The sequence below is a fragment of the Oratosquilla oratoria genome, chromosome 3 (assembly GCF_046742065.1).
Source record: "Oratosquilla oratoria isolate Oo_2021 chromosome 3, ASM4674206v1, whole genome shotgun sequence".
NCBI lineage: Eukaryota > Metazoa > Arthropoda > Malacostraca > Stomatopoda > Squillidae > Oratosquilla > Oratosquilla oratoria.
Window position 1 is genome coordinate 67,581,301 of NC_134779.1, and position 8,788 is coordinate 67,590,088.

Genomic DNA, 8,788 nt, shown 5'->3' on the forward strand with positions numbered 1-8,788 from the left:
TACTGCTTTTATCCTGTCCCGCATTTGTTTACTAATTGTCCAAGTTTCACATCCACATAATAATCCAGACCAAGTGTAACATTTTACAAATATTTTTCTTGTTCTCATGTTAATTCTATTGTTAGTTACTAGGTGCTTAATTTTGGTGAAATTATTTTTCGTTATGGCTATCCTTCTCTTTATTTCTTCGTCGCTTTTCCCATCCTAAGTTAACATGCTTCCTAGGTAATTGAATTACTTGTGTCAATATTCTTCCCTCTACTTGAATTCTTACCCTTGGACATTCTTGTTTTTTCGTCATTACCATCACTTCTGTTTTCTTTTTATTCACTGTTAGACCTCTGCTTCTACTTGCTTCTACTAGTGCTGTAACTAATTCCTGTATTTGAGCTTCCGATTCTGCGAGTAACACAGTATCGTCTGCGTATTCAATTTTATTGATATTTCTTCCTCCTATTGTTACTCCTTTTAGACGGTAAATATATCTCATGATTACCTCACTGTATAAATTGAACAGGTCTGGCGGCATTACACATTCCTGTCTCACTCCTCTTTCAATCTTTTGCCAATCAGACAGTTCTCCTATCTTCACTGTTGCTTCCTGCTTCCAGAAGATATTTGCGATTAACCTTAAATCCATCCCATGCACTCCTATTTTCTTCAAAATCTCTATTAATTCATTGTGTCTTACTTTGTCAAATGCCTTTTCGTAATCCACGAAACAGAAATATAGATTCTTTTGAACCTCTAACATATTTTCAGCTAGTATTCTTACAACAAAAATTGCTTTTCTTCTTCCATTATCTGGTACAAACCCATATTGTTCATCAGTTATTTCTGGCCTTATTTTGTTCCTTATTCTGTTAGTAATGACTCTTAAGATTATTTTTGTTAAGTGGTTTATGGTACTAATTGTTCTAAGTTTACTACATTCTAAAGTCCCATGTATTTTGGTAAAGATATGAAAATTGACTGGCACATTTGTTCTCTTAACTCTCCAGTTCCATAGACTTTATTGCCTATTTCTGTCATAATTTTAATTCCAAAATCTCACAAAGCCTCAAACATTTCCGTTGCCACTCCATCTTCTCTACACTAATACACAAAAAATACATATATACACACACATATATATATACATATATATATTTATATATATGTATATATATATATATATAATACATATATATATATATATACATATGTATACATATATATATATATCTATATATATATGTATATATATATATATATATATATATATATATATATATATATATAGATATATATATATATATAAATATATATATATATATATATTTGGCAGTAAATTTTCTTGTAGACATGTCTTGTTAAAGACCAATGCTAATTCAGTTTCAACTATCTTCTTAGTTGTTTTTTCCATTCTTCTTATATGTTTCTTATAGTCCAGGGGTAGATTAAACACAAGTCTACCGAGATCCATGGTATATAGACACTAATTATATAAATACAATCGCAAGCTTTCGGTTGTTACATACAACCATCTTCAGGCAGATAAAATTTCCCTTGACAATATGACATATAACATATAACAGCTCCCCCCCCCCCCAAGTCATTATAATCTGACTCGAACCTCTCCCAATTCCACCTCACCGTCCGGCTTCCCACCCCCGCAGTCATTATGATCTGACTCGAACCTCTCCTAATTACACCTCACTGGAACCATAAAGCCTTGTTATTCTGTAACCCCTTAGCATAATTGACATGGACCTTTTTCTGTCATTTTATCTGCCTGAAGATGGTTGTATGTAACAACCGAAAGCTTGCGATTGTATTTATATAATTAGTGTCAATATACCATGGATCTCGGTAGACTTGTGTTTAATCTACCCCTGGACTATAAGAAGCATATAAGAAGAATGGAAAAAACAACTAAGAAGATAGTTGAAACTGACTTAGCATTGGTCTTTAACAAGACATATATATATATATATATATATATATATATACATATATATATATATATATACATATATATATATATACATATATATATACATATATATACATATATATATATATATATATATATACATATATATATATACATAAATATATACATATATATATGTATATATATATATATTTATATATACATATATATATATTTGAATATCGAGGGAGCAGATTCTCTTGTAGACATGCGTAATTAAAGTCGACAGCATTAAGGAGGTTGTTAATCTTCTTATGAGTATTTTCAAGCTTTCTAACAAGGACTCGGCCATTAGGAGGATGGGCATAAACCAGGTTGCCAAAATGATCCATTTATTCAACGTTTCGTCTTCAAGGAGACATCTTCAGGAAAATCTGTAACATATAAATTACCGACATACAGAAACAAAGAACAAGGGTATTAACCTTAACAAAATTCACAATCATGAAAATAGACATGATTACATCAAAAGTAAATCAAATCCTATCCCGATACATAGTTCGTGGGAGCACAATAATTAAAAGATTAAATGTTCAAAGAAATGACGAAGAAAATCGTCGGGTGGGGACTTATATATGCGCGCCTGGCCGGCTTGGAGGGTGGGAAGGGTAGTGGTTGGTGGTTTGGTGACCCGTCATGTCGGGGAGGGGGTGTTTGGGGGTTGCGAATTCGGTTGGGGGGAAGGTGTATGGGTGGGAAGAGGTGGTGAGGGGAAGCATGTTGACATAGGGTGTGGTCGTAGGCCTAGGCGGCTTCCCTGCGCGAGTGAGTGCATTGTTAAATAAGCTAATTGCAGAAATCATGTTGCTTTGAATATTTATAATAGGGCTATATTCCCTTATAAACATAGCCTCTAAAAGCTTAAGCTTATGTGCATCCTTATTACTTGCTATTATTCTGGTGTTCATAACTAGGCTTTCACGGGTGGCTGTTTGGTTATGATATTTCTTCAGATGATGCTTAATAGCCCCGTTTTGCAAGTGCATGGTTATTCTCCTGCTGAGACTACATCTAGTATGACCAATATAAGAAGAATTGCGGGTTACAGTACCCGGTAAGGCATTTAAATTCATACACTATGTTGGTTCTAGACATGGTCTCAGTATTACTATTCAGGTTGTTTTTTATTACCAATGAGCTAGTTTTAGGGTTGGAGTAGAATACAACCACCCGGATTTCCTTCTCTTTAGAGACTGGGTGGCAGTTTTTAGTGATGATATCTTTTATGATTTTCTCATCTTTTTTGTAAGCCTTGGTGAAGATGTTATGATAGTAGATGTTAATGAATTGGGGCTTAGGGGATGTTTGGGGGGAAAGGTGGTCACAGATCATTTTATTACAAATGGAATCAAACTTACAGTTAGGAAAACCATTATATACAAGAATCTGGCGGATGTGCTCCAATTCTGTATGTAAGGCCTGCCAAGAAGAACACACTATGATAGCCCTGCTAACATACGCTCTGATAACACTGATCTTATAATTAGTCGGGCACTCACTTTTATAGTTCAAACATTTTTCAGAGTTGGTAGGTTTCCTGTACACACTCGTGGCAAATTCCCCGGATGAAGAGTCAACTAAAACATCTAGGAAAGGGAGTTTGCTATTCTTGTTCAGTTCAGTCGTGAAGCTAATTCCGGATTCTTCCTGGAGGAGGCGCAGTCTTAATTCCTCGAGAAGGGCTTCTGATTGTGTGCAAACAAAGACGTCGTCGATGTATCTGTAGTACAGTGATGGTCTGGCGACGTCATCTTGGAAGAATGTATCTTCCACTGCCGACATGAACGCTTGGGCAAAGAGTGCCCCCAGGGGGGAGCCCATTGCTATCCCGTCGTGCTGGACATACAATTTTCCCTCCGGGCATTTAAAAAAGGCCTCAGTAGTGCAGATTTTCAGCATCTCTTCCATTATGTGCCTTGGGATGGTTGGAGGGGGGAAATCTGCATGTTCATAAACATATTTCAGGATGATGTTAATAGTCCTAAGCACAGGTGCGTTTGAAAATAAACTGGTAGCATCCAACGATGCTATCAAGCCATTAGGCTTGTTGTCCCTCAAGATGTCTATGCATTCATCTTACATATATACACATATATATATATATATATATATATATATATATATATATATATATATATATATATATGCAAAGTAGACCACTTGGAAAAGGGAAACTAACGAAGCAGAGCGCTTTCGTATATTACATCTTCAGTGCAACAAGTACTTGTTGCACTGAAGATGTAATACACGAAAGCGCTCTGCTTCGTTAGTTTCCTTTTTCCAAGTGGTCTACTTTGCATAAGTGAACACACGTACCCGTGTTCTTATTAGCATATATATATATATATATATATATATATATATATATATATATACATGTATATATATATATAATGTATATATATATACATATATGTATATATATATAAATATATGTACACTTTATTTCGTTCTTAAAGAGCGAAAGTAAGTCTTGACAGCAATTCTTCGTCAACCCGTGATCCGGTCACGATGTTGGAGGACCTTGTCCACAATGCAGCCAAAGAGATTCACACAGTGCAAACATCACCACCGCGTCCACGCCTCGAATTGACTCAAAACAACCGAAACTGGGAAACAGTTTTTACATATCTTATAGTAACAGTTTTAGCTATTGATTTATTCATTTATCTATTTATTTATTTGCTTCTTATTGCTCATTTACTTATTAGTTTATTCATTTGTTTATTTGTGTGTTTATTCATATTTTGATTTATTTGTTTACTTTTTCATTTATTCATTTATCTACATCTTTATTTATCTATGTATATATTTATTTATCTACTTACTTATTTATCTATCTATTTTCTTACTCATTCATCAATTGGGAAGGCTTATGTGAGGGTTTTGATTGCGAGGATTAGGAGAGGAACACAGGGAGTAATTGGTGAGGAACTATGTGGGTTTAGAACAGGTAGGGGTTGCGTGGCTCAGATTTTTATGGTAAGACAGCTATGTGAGAAAGCTTTAGGAAAAGGTAAAGGAGTTTTTTGGGCCTTTAAAGATTTGTAAAAGGCTTATGAGAAGGTAGACATAAAGGCAATGTGGGAGGCATTGCAGATATATGGGATAGAAAGAAAACTGTTAAGAACAGTCAAGAGTTTTTATGAGAATAGTAGAGCCTGTGTTAGAATTGGAAATGGAGAGAGTAAGTGGTCTGAGGAAAAGATGGGACTTCAACAGGGTTATGTTATGTCGCCTTGGTTGTTCAATTTATACATGGATAGGGTAGTGCGAGAGAAAAACGCAAGGGTAATGGGTCGAGGACTGGAGATAGTTAAAGAAACTGGAGAAAAATGAGAAATAAGCCAATTGTTCTATGCTGACGGCACTTCGCTTGTAGCAGGATCAGAGGAGGAATTGAGGAAGTTAGTGACAGCGTTTGGGAAGGTGTGCGAAAGAAGGAAGTTGAAGATAAATGAGGGTAAAAGAAAAGTGATGAGATATACAAGGAGAGAATGTGGCAGCAAATTGGAAGTGGGTATTAAGGGAGAGAGACTGGAGGAAGTGGATAGCTTTAGATACTTGGTTGCGAATGTGGCGGGAAAATGAGGAGTGGAGGTGGAGATAGAATGTAGATTGAAAGAAGTAAGTAAATGCTTTGAGGGATTAAAAAGTATAATGAGAAATGGTCATTTGAGAATGGATGCCAAGAAATTATATGAAGGAGGGACTGTGCAGACATCACTGTATGGGGTAGAAACATGGAACATAAGAGGGGAGGAGAGGAGTGTTTCAATGTGTTTGAGATGAAATGCTTAAGAAGTATGGTAGGGTTTACTAGGTTAGATAGAGTGAGAAACGAGGAGGTGAGGAGGAGAGCGGGAGTGGAAAGGGAGTTGGGAGATAGGGTTGATGAAAGAGTATTGGGATGGTTTGGACACATGGAAAGAATGAGTGAAGAAAGATAAATAAAAGAGGTGTGGAAGGCAGCGATGGAAGAAGTGAACATAAGGGGCAACCAAGGATGAGATGGATGGATGGGGTAAAATGGGCATTGGGAAAGAGAGGAATGTCTGCTGAGGAAGGAAGGGAGAAGACAAAAGATAGGGATGAGTGACGAATGGTTGCGTATGGATGATGTTGAGATGTATGGAAGGGGGTGGGTGGGGGGTCGATGGGAGTATGTTTGAATGATATTTATGACGCAGCCCGAAGATATTTCTCCCAGTCTTCTCTTTTTCTCCATGAAGGGACGGAGAGTGTGTTCGCCGTTGTAATAAAGCGGCCTTGCTGTGGATGTGTTGTCTCTTGCTACAATGCTTCTGAACCAGGACAATGGGCGAGATGCAGGGATGACCCGTCACCCAGGAGGAGCCAAAATAAGAGGAAGGGAGGTAAGGGGGTGAATGAGAGTGGAGAATGTGGGGATGGAATAGGTGGGAGTGGATTTTTATGCCTTTGTTTTATGGCTACCTCCCTTATAAAGGGGAAAAAGCCTATGGTATATGTGTAGTATGTATTTCTTTATCCATATATCTGTTTGTTTGTTTATTTATTTGTTTATTTATTTATTTACTTATTCGTCTTTTATTTGTGCACATTCGTTTATCTATTTACTTGTCTATTCATAAATTCATTTATATGTTTATTTATTAATTTATTTTACCTTTTTGTGGACGGGTAACTTGAGCTATTTTTCATCTTTTGTATTTTTTCCCATTTGCATACTGCTCCTCAGTCCGAAGAAAAAAATCCCCCTAAGATCATAGAAAGAAGGGGGATGTACTTGTTACCCATGAACAGCTCGTTTGCAACGAAGAAATAATTGCATATCAACAGAATCAAGCATAAAAACAATTATTGATGTCACTATTGTTAACGATATTGTTATTGATATCAATTATTATTAACAACTAATAATGGTGAAACTGTTATCGACGGTTCGTAATTTTTCATATCGATATTGATATCCAGAGGTACAAGATCTTCAGACAATGTGATTTACGCCTATTTACTTTGCAGACATAATTTGATGATCAACAAAGTACCTTCGGTACACCCTCACCACAACCGGTCAACCAATCACGACTATGCCAACCTAAAAAGGGGATTACAAAGGAAGCGCTTGTCTACAGGAAACCTTTTGTTCCATAACTAGGTCGGATGCGAAAAAGAAATAGATAGTAAAATAAACAAATAAATTAATATACTGTACAAACTAATAAATAAGTATATAGATAAATGAAATAAATAAAAAGATAATGATAGATAATAAACAAACAAATAATAATAGATAAATGGTAATGATAAATGAATAAATAATACAAAATATAATAGATGGCAGGCATTACAGCATATTACATAGGTTTCTATCTAAATGAATCTTAAAGTTCGAACTGTACTACATTGCACTGCCTCTGCAGGAAGTTTATTGCATCCATTCATTTACTACAAGGTTGGCGAAGTTGTTTCTACCCGCTTCCAAATTAAATGTATTTCCTGACAGATTGAGACCATTATTTCTTGTCTGATTCGTATGCAATGTGAAAATTTCGTCACTTTTGATGTCAATTCTCTCTAGAATCTTAAAGGAAAACAGATTTACTCCTCCAAACTTCTTTACCTCATCTCTCCCCCTTCTGCCTGGTCTCCCTCTTTCACGATTACCATTTCGGGGTATCCAGTCAGTAACACACTTGTTTCATTTCCCATTATTCTATCTGGCTAAATTTTCTGTCTAAATCTATCTTTGTTATTTTATATCATCTGTAGTATGGTTTATTCTAGTCTGTTCTACCTATCTTGAGTTAATCTTGTCTTTTAGCCTTATTCTCAGCACTGCTCATTCTATTCTTCTCTACTCTTTTTAGCCTTGTCTCCATTGCCATCGTCGATTTCCACGTTTCACATCCGTAGATCATAGCTGGAATCATACGACGATGATAAAGTTTTCTTCTCAGGCATGTAGATAGAAAGCTCTCACGCCATTCCACGACCAGTCACACAGGTGTTCAATGATCTACCTAATAATTTATATATATATATATATATATATATATATATATATATATATATATATATATATATATATATATATATATATATATATATAATTAAATATAATATTATGGAAATATTTAAGTCACATCCCGTGTGGTCTAGTGGCTAGGATACGCGGCTCTCACCCGCGAGGCCCGGGTTCGATTCCCGGCACGGGAAGGTTTTACGCCGGAGTCATTTGCCAGAATGAGGCCGTGATATTTTATACATTATGTGTAGCTCATGCACCGCAACCACGACCATTACAAAAAAAAAACCGTGCCGGGAATCGAACCCAGGCCTTGCGGGTGAGGGCCATGTATAATGGCCACAAGAGCACACGGTAACATATCATTTCTAAAAGAACATGGAAGCAAAACATACATAGCCCAGTAAAGTTCTCTGATCTACTTTGGGGCCAAAGCGTGCAATATCCATTGAAGGGGCCTTATATCCATAAGAAATCCAGATTAGTTCAGAAATCACATTTAAGAACCTTTGTGAGTCCATGTCTCACTTCCTTACAGCACGGCAGGGATCAAAATACCCCAAAAGAACACAATTCTCATTCTCAGTCTTACTATACATCTGTTTGCAATATTAGATACTCATGTCACAGTTTACTGCAACTGAGACTATTTATATCTTTGTAGCCCCCCACCCCCACACACCCAGCCGCCTATGCCCGAACTCAGGAAACTGGTTTTAGGCATCATCCAGATTTAAAGTTTGATTGAGCCACGGCTTGGGTACTACAATATTCATTAAAGCCTGAGATAACCAATGTTGGTG

General features: G+C 36.2%; 1 non-coding gene across 1 annotated transcript; it reads left to right on the forward strand.

The window, feature by feature from the left end:
• The first annotated feature begins 8,104 nt into the window (after window positions 1-8,104).
• Window positions 8,105-8,176, forward strand: TRNAE-CUC (transfer RNA glutamic acid (anticodon CUC)). Its single transcript has one exon. It is a non-coding gene; the product is annotated as a tRNA-Glu (tRNA).
• The last annotated feature ends 612 nt before the right edge of the window (window positions 8,177-8,788 follow it).